This window comes from Lepidochelys kempii, chromosome 5 (genome assembly GCF_965140285.1).
Source record: "Lepidochelys kempii isolate rLepKem1 chromosome 5, rLepKem1.hap1, whole genome shotgun sequence".
NCBI lineage: Eukaryota > Metazoa > Chordata > Testudines > Cheloniidae > Lepidochelys > Lepidochelys kempii.
In genome coordinates this window covers 95007352-95022230 of record NC_136384.1, presented here as the reverse complement: position 1 = coordinate 95022230, position 14879 = coordinate 95007352, and positions in this window count along the sequence as shown.

Sequence of the window (14879 nt, the reverse complement as noted above, 5' to 3'; positions counted from 1 at the left end):
CAAAAGCCAGATAGAAAAGGATTTAGGATGGAATTGGAGGAGAGGAACGCCAGGCAATGATTGTAAACAGCATGTTCAAAGAGCTTAAAGATGAAAAGGAGAAGGGAGGTGGGACAATAGTTGGGGACAAGTGTAGTCTAGGATGGGTTTTTAAGGTGGGAGAGACTAACACATGCTTGTATTGTGAGGGGAAAGAGCCAGAGAAGGGTGAGAGTCTAAGAAGTGTAAGGGAGGGGAGGGGATAAGAGTGGGGAGGAAGTGCAAGATTCTGCTCTCCTGGCCCCCCATTTGTTTGTTTCTTTCCTTGATAGCATCTGTGTCTGCATTAGAGCTGGGCCTTCCTCCTAGAACTGTTCCATGGATTATCTGTAAATTCTCATTTAGACATAACAAACCAACCTGTTCCTTTCCTTTCCTTCTCCCTCCACCCCCCGTTCCTTGGCTTCCTGTCATTTGGCAATGCGTACATGTCAATTGCTTCATTTGATAGGATCAGAGCACCATAGGATACAGTGAAACACTTAGGAAATATGCCAGGAATTGCAGCAACATAGGCTAGCAACTGAAGTAGATATTTTTCAAAATTCTGGCTCAGCATTGCAGCTCTCCCTAGGGCTTTGATTTTCCTCTGTACTGCTCTTTTTTAATAATGGGTTTCTTTTTTGATGGTGGCAATCTTTTGTTCCATATATTTTTACCTTCTCTTTTCTCCCTGTCAACACACTAGTGCATATGTGCCTCAAATTATGAGATTGTTTATGTTTGACTTTAGTGCCATTAAAAAGTTATTTTTAAAACAAATAGATGTGCTGCTTAATGTAGTCAACATATCTCCACATCCGCATCCCCTGGTCCTTAATGTATAACTCTTCTTTAAGTGTGTATTAGAAGAGTAGCTCCCCTCCCGTGTTTGTAACTGCAGTACCTGAGTTACGACTACCTGTCAAAAATGAAATATTGCTATATTAAAAATGACTTCTTTTTGTTTTAAAGGTGACCTGCAATTTCTATTTTTTAAAATGAACTAATTGGACCAGCTATACGCTGAATGTCCCAGTTTGAAGAAAAATATGTGTATTCAGCACCTAAATCAGCCAGATCCTAAGTTAGGGTAAATCATCAGAGCGCCATTCATTGAATATATATGAGTTTCCCCAGCTCTAACTTTTAAATGCTTTGGCAGCTAGAGCTTGTCAGAAAACGGAATTTCTGTCCCATGGGAAATTCTGACATTTTGAAAAAAAGTTGTTCTGAATCAGAATGAAAAGCCAAAATTTGGAAATTTCTCATAGAATACAAGTTTCTGAAAAGAAATTATTTAGCACCTTTGCAATATTTTGTTTTGATAATGTGGAATTGTGACATTTCAATGATGTCAAAAACTTGTAAAATATAAAATATATCATACATATGTCAAAGAAAATGAATTGAAACAATAAATGAAAATGAAACTTTTATCTTATCAAAATGCAATATTTCAATATTATCAAAGTGAAATGAGGAAGTCAAAACAATTTGTTTCAACTTTTTCCCATTGAAAATTGACATATTCCTGCAAAACATTTTGGTTTTGACTAATTGCTCTTTCTGATGGAAAACTGTTGTAGAAAATTGTTCATCCACACTGATACCAACCTGTTCTCATCATGAAGTTGGATCTTATGCTTAGTATAAAGTGCCAGTGTTTTTGTTGTTAGGTACTACTGAGCTGCCTCCTTGCTCTTTTAATCCTAGGAGTCAGAGATAAAGAATCTAGCTTATCCCCCTGATGTTGCAGTATTGTTCTGAATAGTGTATTCTCAAGTGCTTTATCTAGGCTGGGTCTAAATGACTATGGCACAGTTGACTCGACCTCACTGTCAGGGATTATTTCTGCCACTCAGTCCTAATTTTCGTTTGCTCTCTTTTTTTTCTCATAACACCTTAAACAATTTCTTTCTCTCCACAGATGTGTCATTCTGCTCAAAGTTGCAGTAGTCACAAGTCTGTTAAAATCCATATATGCTTTTGCATGTCTCAGGAAAAAATGGGCTTCAACTATCCTTGACCTGTCTTGTATCTACCAAAGGATTTATTCTCCTCTTACTCACATTGGTATAAATCAGGAGTGACTCCACTGAAGCCAGTTGGGTTGCACAAGTGTGAAGCTGCTGAGAGGAGAAGAAGGTTCCATACATTTAACATTCTTTTCAAATTCTGGACCAGTTTGTCTGGTGGTGTAATTCTGTTTAACTCCATTGAAGTCAATAGAGCTATGCCAATTTACGCCACCAAAGATCTGGCCCCCTATATATTGTACCATTTAAAGCATATTTTTACAATAACTTTACATCATATTTATTTCAGAAATAACATTGCATTCTGGGTTCCTTTTCCTTTTTGTATAACCTCTTCTGGCACTGTTGTCAAGAACATCTCAGGGCATCCCAGATCTAGACGGCAAGCCATAGCTAAAAATATGCTTGTGCCAGTAACAGCATCTGCTGTTTGCTATTTTCTTTGGACTCAGCTTGGAGCCTGAAGAAATTTACACATGCTAATCTATTTGGATATGGGCCTCTGAACATATCCCCTCTTGGGTTTTGAATGGAGGACCTTTTCAAGGAATGCTCATATTTGCTATGTGTTGGTATTCTTTGGAAATTCATATTCCCGGTACTAAATCAGGATTTTACACTATATGATGCTGATTCTTTTCTCACTTTTTCTATTTTTACACCAGTGCAGTTCCATTGATTTCAATGAAGTTATTCCTAATTTGTACTAGTGTGAGAGGAAATGCAGGGTTTATGCACTTCCTTACATTGAAGGAAAAGAAAGACAATGACTCTGATGCTCATATGGTGTAAATCAGCACAGTTCCAGTGAAGTCAAGGAAGCTACATTGATTTATACCATCTGAAGATATGACCCATTACTTCAGACCTAATTTGTTTAAGAACAGGACTTGCATTCCCTAGATATTCATAGATTCATAGTGTCATAGATTTTAAATCCAGAAGAAACCATTAGGATCATCTTATCTGACCTCCTGTTTAGCACAGGCTATAAAATGTCACCCAGTCACCCCTATAGTGAACCCAACAATTTGTGTTTGACTAAAGCATACCTTCCAGAAAGGCATTCAGTCTTGATTTTGAAGACATAGGGAGGTAAAACATCTTCACTTCCTTCAGAAAGGAGGACTGGAAATGGAAGAAGCAAAAGAAAAGCGGAAGGTGAAACACTGGATAGATGTACTGAAAAATAGAATCAAAGGACCTGATCCTCCTGTACCTTCCACCTTCTGATTCACTTTGCACAGCTGCAAATGACTATGCAAGGTGAAAGTGAGCAGACAATGAGTCCCAACATGTTCAAAAGGGACAGAAACAATGTATTGGGAGTACTAAGAATACCCTTCTCACTCCCATTGCACCGTGCTTCTGAAAAACGATTTTCAGCAGGGAAAATGGCATAAAGTCCCTACATATCTCACTTCTTTAATTAGACTTGTTTCTCACATCAGGGTGCCTATTACTTAACCTTCACCCACTTCTCGTTTTCATGCCTTCTAGTCCTGGATTAAATTTCAGACTGATAAAATTGCTTTTGCTAAACCACATTAGTGCAATAAACAGCAGACTGTCTTCTGTCCATGCATACCTGTATATCATTTAGAAAAACAACTGGAAAACTCAGATGAAAATTGTTTGGAGAAGAAACAGAGAAAGGAAATAAATAAAAATAAGAAAAGCATATTGCTGCAGGCAGTCCCTGAACTAGGGAAAAATCACAGGGAAAAAGACTAAATGTTTCCTGTGTTTGATTCATACCTTATGAGGGGTTTCTTTAATGACTGCTCTTTTGTGTCGCCAAAGCAATGCTCATTTATCAGTCTGTGGTTTAATCCAAATGCATCAGGATGAAAATTCAAGGAGGATGAAGGTTAAGGATGACAGACACATCCTGACTTATAAACTACAGAGCTGATGAATGTCTAAGAAAGTTGACTGAAAAGGCTAAAAGAAATCTTACTCTGAAACTCTGAAAACAACAACAAAAAGGAAATGAGCATATTTTATGTTAATAGTACATTTAACTAATTCTGAATTACTGTGCAACTCTCATGGAAATGTGTTTCATAGATGCATTAATACTAAATGAATTCATTGTGACCAATGTTATTACAGTGAATAATAGCAAATGAATTAACATAATTATGGGGCAAATAAAAGTGTTAGCACAACAATTTATTCAACTAATTCCTCAGTGTAAAACTCCCATTTGTTCTCTCTTGTATTATGGTCTCTCTCTCTCATGGCTAGGGACAGAGTTAGTAATTCTGGTGATTGAAATGCAAGGTACTGTACTGTAACTCCTGTGGGCTTCTAGTCATTGATGCATCTCTCTGCACACATCTCTAGATTTCCATGGCAGTCTCAAGGATATCTTGGTGAATTCCAGGGAATGAACTGCCTTTTGCTGATTCTGCTAAGTTTTGCCAGAGGAGGAGGAGGAGACTCTGGAAACCTCATCAATGCTTGAATTCCAAATACTACAATATGAGTGGTGCCTCAACCCAAGAGACCCACAAGCTGTATATTCTGCACATGACTTTCCTTTAACTTTCATTGGTGTAAATCAGGAGTAACGTCTTTGAAGTCCAGTTGAGTTATACCAGTGTAAAACTGGTGTAACTGAAAGGAGAACCAGGTTCTCTGTAGGTACTTCTCCTAGGAGACCTCTTACTGGATTATCAAGTCAGCAAGAGAAGCAGTAATTTTGCTTTTTTTGGGCGTTAAATAAAATAACTAAAGACAAGCTGCAACTTATTCTGATTTTTCAGTCAGATCTCCTTCAATCCAATGTGAGTGAATCAGATAGAGGGATCCTGTACCTGTCTGAATCCTTGTGTTTTCAAATTCCCTCAGAAAGTAGGCTAGTGGGTTCTCTAGTGCGCTTTGATTTACTCAAAGAGGAGTAGATCAAAGCTCACTATGGAAACTTTAGCACTTGAGAGGAGGGTACACACAGACAGACAGTGTGCGGCATGCTAATGCATTATACCCCAGCTTACTGCACACTAATTGTTTTCTGTTAGGGTTTCTTTGTATGAGCTGTGGTAAGCAGCAATGGACTTTGCTTACTGCCTTTATCTCTCTAATTAAAGTTAATTCTTGCAGCAGATTTGTATCCTGGGAACTGGGTATTGGTATTCAGGCTGAGATCATAGAATCATAGAATATCAAGGTTGGAAGGGACTTCAGGAGGTCATCTAGTCCAACCCCCTGCTCAAGGCAGGACCAATCCCCAACTAAATCATCCCAACCAGGGCTTTGTCAAGCCTGACCTTAAAAACCTCAAAGGAAGGAGATTCCACCACCTCCCTAGGTAACTCATTCCAGTGCTTCACCACCCTCCTAATGAAAAAGTTTTTCCTAAACCTCCTCCACTGCAACTTGAGATCATTACTCCTTGTTCTCCCACTACCACTGAGAAGAGTCTAGATCCATCCTCTTTGGAACCCCCTTTCAGGTAGTTGAAAGCAGCTATCAAATCCCCCCCTCATTCTTCTCTTCTACAGACTAAACAATCCCAGTTGTTTCAGATCCCTGAAAAGACTATCAGCATGTTGTTTGTGACCACCTGTGTTCCAGGACTGTGGTGTATATGTAGGGTAAAATGAATAAATTGCACTAAAAGTATTCCCAGACTCCATGTCACTGATTTCTCCTCTGACAGGAAGCTGATCTGCAAGGCCCCAATATCTGCTTCTATTTGACAGAGGGGAGATAATAAAGTTCCCAGGAAATGTAAACATTTAAAAATGTTTCGTGCACTTCCCTAGTATAACTGGAGATGGACCCAAAGCAAACACCCCTACATTTTGGAAAACTTTGGCCCCAAACCTGAATCTACTGGTGCGGCACTGTGCTTCTCCATGTTCTCCAATGGGCTGATATAGCTTAACACCAAACTCAAGATCTCTACAGTATGTGCCTTTAATAGAGACTGACTCACACCATTGCCAAAGAACTACTGGAGGAAGACTGTCAGGACACCAAACTCAAGATCTCTACAGTATGTGCCTTTAATAGAGACTGACTCACACCATTGCCAAAGAACTACTGGAGGAAGACTGTCAGGACACCAAACTCAAGATCTCTACAGTATGTGCCTTTAATAGAGACTGACTCACACCATTGCCAAAGAACTACTGGAGGAAGACTGTCAGACCCTGACAGACCCTGACAGTCTTCCTCCAGTAGTTCTTTGGCAATGGTGTGAGTCAGTCTCTATTAAAGGCACATACTGTAGAGATCTTGAGTTTGGTGTCCTGACAGTCTTCCTCCAGTAGTTCTTTGGCAATGGTGTGAGTCAGTCTCTATTAAAGGCACATACTGTAGAGATCTTGAGTTTGGTGTTAAGCTATATCAGCCCATTGGAGAACATGGAGAAGCACAGTGCAGCACCAGTAGATTCAGGTTTGGGGCCAAAGTTTCCCAAAATGTAGGGGTGTTTGCTTTGGGTCCATCTCCAGTTATACTAGGGAAGTGCACGAAACATTTTTAAACCCTATAACAGGAGTCATGTTTGGGTTTCAGATCTGAGCTACAGTTTGGGGTGGCTTTTATTTCACTGGAACTAGCTCGCCCATTGCTACCCACCTCCTCCTCATATGCTGCTAGCCTAGAAAGGCTGGCTACAAGTCAAAGTATAGAGACTTTTCATAAAAAGGCTTTGATAGAGAGGCTTCTGGGAATTCTTGTTGTCCCCTTTTTTTTAGCCGTACAGGTAATTGGTGTTTGGCAGCTATTTCCTGCTCTATTTCTTTGGCTCGGCTGTGCATTAATTACCTAAATTCACTCATTTAGATTCATCCCTGCATGTGGTTTGGCAAGGACATGTTTTCCTATAGAAACTTTCATGTGTGCTTTTCCGCCCATGCTAGAAGCTCCATTTACTATACCACACTTCAAAATGTTATTGTTTGCTTTATTTAGTGAGACAAACAAATATTATGATAATAATGAACAGAAAAGCCAATGAACAAATGGTGACAACAGTAGAGCACTAAATATAAGAATTAATTAACAAGAACAGTCAGCTAACCCAGATGTCTGATGCAATTTTGAACAGAGAACTTGAAATATGGAAGATGTTCAAAGCAGCACTTAGGAGGGTGAAAAACACCCCTGCACTTTAACATTTATATTATACGTATGATCTATATCTTATCTACTTGCTTCTCTATTTTTTTCATTAATAATATTTAGGTTAGAATGACTAAAATTCATCATTTACAGTAAATTCAGGCGGTGCTCAATCCCAGACAGTGTTCAGCTTGTGCAGTTTTCCTTTGTCTTGGAATTCTGAACACCTCATCTAGGACCTGATCCAGAGCTCAGTGAAGTTAGAGGAAGGATTCCCACTGACTTCACTGGGCTTTCGATCAGGGCCCTAAAACTAACCCCACTAAACTCTTTAATGCATCTCTTTCTGGTCCAGAACCTCTGATTTAAGAAGCATTTGACACTCAATTCTGAACTCAGTTCCCTGTTACGAACTGGTCCAGAACTCATTGAAGTCAACAGGAGTCTTTTCTTTGACTTTGGTGGGCTTTGGATCAGTGAGCTAAGCTGTTTGGATTTTAGTAGTTATGTCTATCAGTTTGTAATATGCCCATTTCTGTGGTATCTAGCTGACACAATATACATTCAGTCTTACCCCTGCTAAGCTTCCAGCAATCCTAGTTTGAACCCATAAATGATTTAGGCCAGATCCTTAGTACTGGTTTTGTGTGCATGAGGCCCCGTGCAGCTCTGGCTTCAATCTGCCTTTGCAGCTCCCTGATCTTCAGGCTGTTGGGTGATAATTCTACGGAGCAATTCAGATAGAAGTAAAGACTGCTCTAAGGCCTAGCCTCCAGTCAGGTTTGAAACTAGTATAACCTGCACCAGTACAAGTCTTGGTTTATACTTGGAGGACTAAACCTGTGCAAACCCCCTATATAGACCAGGCCTAAGTTGAAATGGCTGCAACAGCCCCCCAAGGAGCCACTCTTGTAGCTGGGTATCACAAAGCCATGGCCCCACTCCCTCCCCACGTAGATATGCTCCTTTGGGATCTGCTTGCCACCTCCACCCTGAACTCCCTAGCACCACCAGCCATGTTAGGGTTACCCCCAGCTCAGCTGTACTGGGACAACCGGGCCGCTTTTTGCATCTTCACCTTCCTCTACTGCACTATAATTTTCCCTAAAGAAAAACTATATTACCTTGAAGATCTGCTCAGCTCAATCTCTTTCATGCATCTCTGAGGTTTTTCAGCTGTTATCAGAGCTTCCACTAACTTCCTTGCCTCTCTTAGCTAACTTGGGTCTCTGGCCAGACAGTGTTTTCATCTGACAACATCGGCCAACTGTTAGTCCAAATGAAGACACGGGGAGTTTTGCCATTGACTTCAGTGGAAACAAAATTTGGCTCCATGTGCTGAATCTGATTGGAAAACAAGGAATTATTCAGAAAAGCAGAGTACAATAGCATATTTTCAAATTAACATTACATTGGAAATCTTTCCTTAGAAATGAATACAGTGCACTCAGTAGTTATTTAACTAACTAGATAGATATGACAAGTTCTATCACGTATAACTAACAGTGGCAGCCTTTTGATCTCAGTACAATAAGAAGGAAGACAGAGCTGCTGGATGTCTTAACAATGTTGATTTTGTATATTCAATAAAAAGTTCCCTGACTTGCAAATATTTATAGTGGGTGTCCTTTCTGCTGTAGTAATTTTTTCATGGCTAGGATCTCTCCATTTTCAAGAAGACTGCTTTCTACTGTTCCTGCCTTCCCCTCAGTGTAAACCATTCAGTTTCTTTTTCTCTTTCATAATATCATTATTGAGATGCCTGGCAAATAAATAACTCTGCCCTGTGTCAGTCCTTCCAAGTGGGAATGTGCTGACTGTACTCTGTAAGGTTCTGACTCCTGGGTTTCTCTTATCAGACAATTCATTTAAAGGGTAGCCGATCCTTCCCTCTGTTAGTTTACTTTTTAACAGTTTCTTGTAGTTTCCCAAAATAGCTCATCAGCCACTGTCTTCTGACAGCATTTGTGGAATTCCAGAGCCCCAGCTGTGATGTAAAAAGTGTAATAATGGAGGGAGACCCTTGTTAAAATGTTGCCCACCAGTAGGAGCCTTGTATTTCTTCTGCATGTGAGAGACATGTTTTGTATCAAAATCCTGCTTCTCCAATCACCAGGAGTGCTTTAACTTCTACCTCACCAGTATAGCCCGCCAGAGCTTCCTCTGCAGTTCTGCTCGCTCTCTTCTCCTCTGTAAGATGGGCAAGTAGGGGTGTATGAACACATTGGCCCCTGTGCCCCAGTTGAAAGCACAGCAATTATGTGGGAGCTGCTTCAAATAGGTGGGGTGGCAGCAGTGTGGAAACTGTGTGGGCAGGGGCCCTGAGGAGCTGATGGTCAACTGGAATGTATTTTAAAGCTGCAGTTGTCCTGGATGGCCTATGGACATAAAGAAGAGAGGTAGTGATGCATGCTGGCTGTGGAGGAGCAGTGTGGCTTGTAGGGGTGAGTGGAATGAAGAGGCAGGTTTGGAGGGAGGAAGCAAAGTGGGCTGAACTGCAAAGTTGGCTTAGCAGAGTCAGTCTTGAGAAAAGAATGAAAGGGCTGTACCCTGGCTAAAGCAGTCACCCTGAAACCTTTTCATTTGTTAGTTATTCCCAATGCACTACTCCAGAAATTAGGAGATGGGAGACAAATTTTAGGGCTTAACACCCCTTATAGGTTTGTTTCAACCTTTAGTGCTTTAGAGTTTAACTACACTGCAATGTAAGCCCAGGTTTAGTGGGACTTGAATCAGATGACCCATGTTAGGGAACTCTGGGCTTGAGTCTCTACTTTGTATTTTAATCGTACATTAAGACTTTTCTAACCAGTGCTTGAAGCTAGGCTCTGGCATCCACACTGCAGTGAACAGACCAGAGTCAAAGTAACTATATCTCCGTCCGCCCTGCACATTACCAGGAAGCAGCTCACTTTGCAAAAGGCTTGATCGGTTCACTCTCTATTGCAAATCCAGGAGGCTCCTGACTACGTGCTTGCAGATTGGTGATCAAAAGAAAATGGGATAATGCTGATTTGAGCTGCTGCCATTCACAAAGGGGGTGGGTGGCATCCATTTTCAAGACAGTGGATTGCAGATTGTTGGGATAGAGAGGACTAAGGAAGTTGTCTCATGGAATTGTGGGATACTTCTGGCTGACTCTTGGGATCCAACTCAAGCAGGGCCGTGAGTACATCGCAAAGCACTAAGGCTTGGACCCTGGGTCGCAGCTTACCTCGAGCTCGGACCCTCCAGCCTTGCAGGTCCTGGGACCCTGAGTCCGAACCCTGGGTTAGTGCAATTGCAGTGTTGACAGAAGGTGGGTTACAGAAGGCTTACATTTCAGTGTGGACATACCCTAAGTGATTGGAAACCAAGAAAGGCTCATGTATTGGCAAGTGTTTTAGAGCCCCAAAGAGAGGAAGAAGGCCCAGGGTAGAGAGAAATAAATGAGACAGACTCCAGGGAGAGGAAAGAGAACCTGGGGGAAGATAGAAGAGGAAAGAGAGATAGAGATACCAAGTAAGGTTGTTGTGTGGGGACAATTAGGAGACAGACATTATAATGCAAAGGGAACCATCTGGGGACCAGACAGATTTGAACTGTGGGGGAAAGAAGGGAGGAAAGTGGAGAAAAGATAATGACTATATGAATGTGACAAGGAATGGGAAAAGGAGATGCTGTTTTTCAAAGAAAGAGAAAAAGAGATAAACAGGTAGAAAAGAAGAAGTAATGAATTGAAGGGAGAAAAACAGACAGGAATGAGGGAGATGATATGGAGATTAATAGAATGAGTTGAAGAAAGGAGAGAAAATAAAGAAGTGGAAGAATGGGGAAATTACAAGCACAATTTTTAGATCAGTGAATTTTTGCTTCTGATCTAGTATTTTATTGGCAGTTACCTGTATCTCTGAAAGTTTTTGGGAAAGAAGTTGGATGGATAGCTCTTCTGAATACTTAAATTAATATTGCTTTCTCTCCTTCTCTGCGGTGAATACTGTGCTTAAATAACTGGGTTATTTTAGTTATTAGTTACTGTGAATTCTCTAGTTACATAATGGGAGTTGCCTTAATTATCAATGGTACCTATTTTTTAATTCTGACTTTTAATGTTGGTCTTTCATCCCTTTGGCAATTTTGACATGTCCCCAGAATAGGCATTGTTTGACTATTGCTTTGTGTAGAATCACACTTAATACACATCTAATTTTAAATTTGCCAAGTAACTTACTACAAATATCACTTGGGGAAAGCTCAAAGAGCAGCTCTAGGATATTGTATATGCCCACATCATTAACAGGGTTAAAAATCAGCAGCAGTGTTGGTAACTCACATGATGTTATTGCTGATTTCATGATATTGGATGTTTTTCTTAAAGCTTCGACTCCTGGAGTCATGTAGTTACATGAGAATCTCAGTTTTCATTTAAAAAATAGTAAGTAGTTAGCCCTCATCATTGCAGAGAAAATCTTAAGAGTGAGTGCACCCAACAGCCTCAGAAACCAGAAGACAACTAAAAAGAACCCAACATTTTAGTATTTTTTTTTAAAAAATCATGATTTTTAATCCAGTCTTATGATTTTGGGAGGTCTTATTCATGATTTTGTGCACTTGGGGCTGTCAGTACTACAGCAGAGTCAATATAAAGACAGCCTGCCACTTTATAGATAGTTTATGTTAAGGACACAGGGTGGGCGTTATATGATGACAGTTGAGCAAATCAGTATAGCAATGTGTACATTCAGAATGTCTTGCACATCTTCTCAGAGGGAATTATAGTAATCAAATGTTCCATCAGTGACTATGAGTTGCTTATGTTAAGGACCTTATAAACTGAGATAAACCACAACATGTTTGGAAAAAGGTGTTTCCAGCCCTCTGTGGCTGTTTGTATTGTGGTTATTTTGCATGGGAGGTGCTGTCAAGTCTTACTAGTGTGACTGTAAACACTGCCTCTTCAGGTTTGTACTTTAATAGTTGAAGAAAACTGTTTGACTAGAAATACCATCTTCTGCATTCAGCTTTTTCCTTCCAGGGGTACTGACTTATGGGTGTTCCCTCAGTACAGTATAGACACAATGAAAGGTCACAGACCCTGTGTCCAATCTCTAAATAATTCAAACATTTTCCCCTCTTCTCCCTCCTCCCCCAAGTTTATAACAAATATTTGTTTCATTCCAACTCTCACTGCCTCTACAGTGTCCCTTGTTGGGAGGAATAACCTTCACTTTGTCCCTCACATCATCTTCTCTGCCCCACAACATACTTGGGGAATTGGGAACCAAAATTAATGCTAACCTCCAATGCTGCTACCAGCCTGGTCTAGCTCAGATAGCTTTATAAGATTCCAGTTTCGCAATCATGTTACATGTCATACACTTTGATTTTTTTCATTTTTTTATTTTAAATGTTTTATTACAGTGGGCATTCCTGGGTTTTTTTTTTTCCCAAGGAGAAAATATGGCTGTAATAAACAAGGCCCAGCTCTCCTCTCATGAAATCTCTTTTTCACTGAGGGGCTCAGCTGTTCATTACTGAGCATTCTTCACTGTGACAGTGTTTCTGACTTAAACTAGAAGACGTCTCACCCGTTTTTCTCTCTCCTTCCTCTGTTAGTATTTATCCATTAAATATGAAAAAAAAAACTATAATAATTGTTGGAGGAGGACAAAAGAGAAAATCTTTCCCTATCTCATCTACGAAAATTAAAATCCATTTATTTTATATGTTACTAGGTGTCTCAACAGAGAACCTATCGCTGGCTGTCTTGTTGGTGATAGTTTTTTCTTTTTTAATGCAGGGGAAATGATGTATATCAGGAAGCCAGAAACAATTACAAGCCAAATGGAATGTTGAGAGGTGATTCTAGCAATATGATTAACTCACAATATATAGAACATTCTCTAGAAATTCTGGGAACTATCACTTGAAATAAATTCATTGTCGCTAAAGCATAAAAGAGAGTCAGGAAATTAAGGCTCTGCAACAAACATCTTCTGGAGTTTGGGGTAAATTATTTGATTTCTTTGTATCTCAATTTCATCATCTGCAAAAACTGAGATAATACTTCCCTCACAGTGGTGTGGCAATCTTAATTTATTACTGTTTAAAAAGCACTTGAGATCCTTAATTGGAAGGCCTATGGCGGGGGTTCTCAAACTTCATTGCATCATGAACTCATTTTGACAAGAAAAATTACCACAAGACCCCAGGAGCGGGGATTGAAGCCTGAGCCTGTCCAAGTCCTGCTGCCAAAGCTGAACCCCAAGGGCTTGGCTCCCAACCCCACAGTTTGAGAACCACTGGTCTATAGAACTAAATAAATATTATAGGTTTTATTTTCCATTTTGACCATTTAAGAGTATTAATAACTTCAGTTCTAGGCATTTCCTTGGTATTTAGTATGAATTGATATAAATGGCTTTGGTTATGCATCCGATCATAATCACCTCCCAGGTACCCATTAATCCTGAAGAAATGTCCAAGACCTGAACCATTGTTGCTTTAGCAAGGAGCATTTTTAATGGGAGTAGAAACAAGCTATCAGTATATTAGTATACAGTACGCACTGGTACCTGCAAGTTCTGCATTATATTTTGATAATGTGTGACTCATTATCATTCCTGTATGTATTGCTTTAGAAAAGTCAGTCACTGTCAGTTAACATGTTAGCTGCTGCAGTGTTATATTGGGAAGCACTTCTTTTGTTTGGGAAGTAAAGGAAGAATCTTTAGACGATAATCTAAAAAACACATTAAAGCCAACCAGGGCTGAGAAGGAGCATGGGTAACAAAAAAAAATTAATAGGGCAGATTTTGCTCTCAGTTATGCTGAAGTTACTTGAGATTTACATGTGTGCAAATGAAACAGAATTTCACACACTGTACTAGCTCTATCTATATCCTTCCAAATACCTAAGTACTTACTCAGATTATTCATAGCCTACTCGACCCATCTTTATACAGCAAATATGTTTAAATCAGGACACCACATGTTGCTGTTTCATTGATATTTTGAGAAGAGACAGGGTGGAAACAATGTCACCATAAGTGCAGTAGTACTATTCTTCCTACAATGAGTTGTGATTTATTATTCACAACAAGCCATTCTTTTAAGAGACAGCAGCCACCAATACTCATTAGAATTATTGGAGCCTTACAGTATCTGTAGAGCTACTAAAGAATCAATTCAAAAAATGAATGCAAGGAGGTAAAAAGTAATCTTCAAAAATACACACATGCACATATATACACCCGCATGTACACATACTGCTTTAAAAGGCTTTCTTTTCTGGCCCTCCTGGTGATATACTGCTGCACTGAAGCTCCTAAAATACATTAAAGCCCATTATCTTATAATTATTCTTGTTGGACAAAACATCTAATTGTCACACAATGATTGCTATGGATGGTATCATTAAAAAATGACAGTATGTGTCTGTTCATAAGTGTATGTTTTACAGGGCAATCATAATGATAATCCATGAGTTCAAATGATGCCATATTTTAGTTTTCGGGAGAGCCTGGCTTTTGAATCCCTTAAATAGGCTAAGATTATAAACACTATTCATGTAACTTTATATCTTGCAAGACTCCTTTAGTGCTCTGTTATTAAAATATTACGAAAATGAAAGAGCTCTGATTAAATATGCCTGTGCGGATAAATTTACATTAATGTGTGATGATTAGTTATAAGTTAATATCCTAATTCAGGAAAATTATTTTGGGTGGCATAATGAAAAGAGTGTGATGATAATCCTGGAAC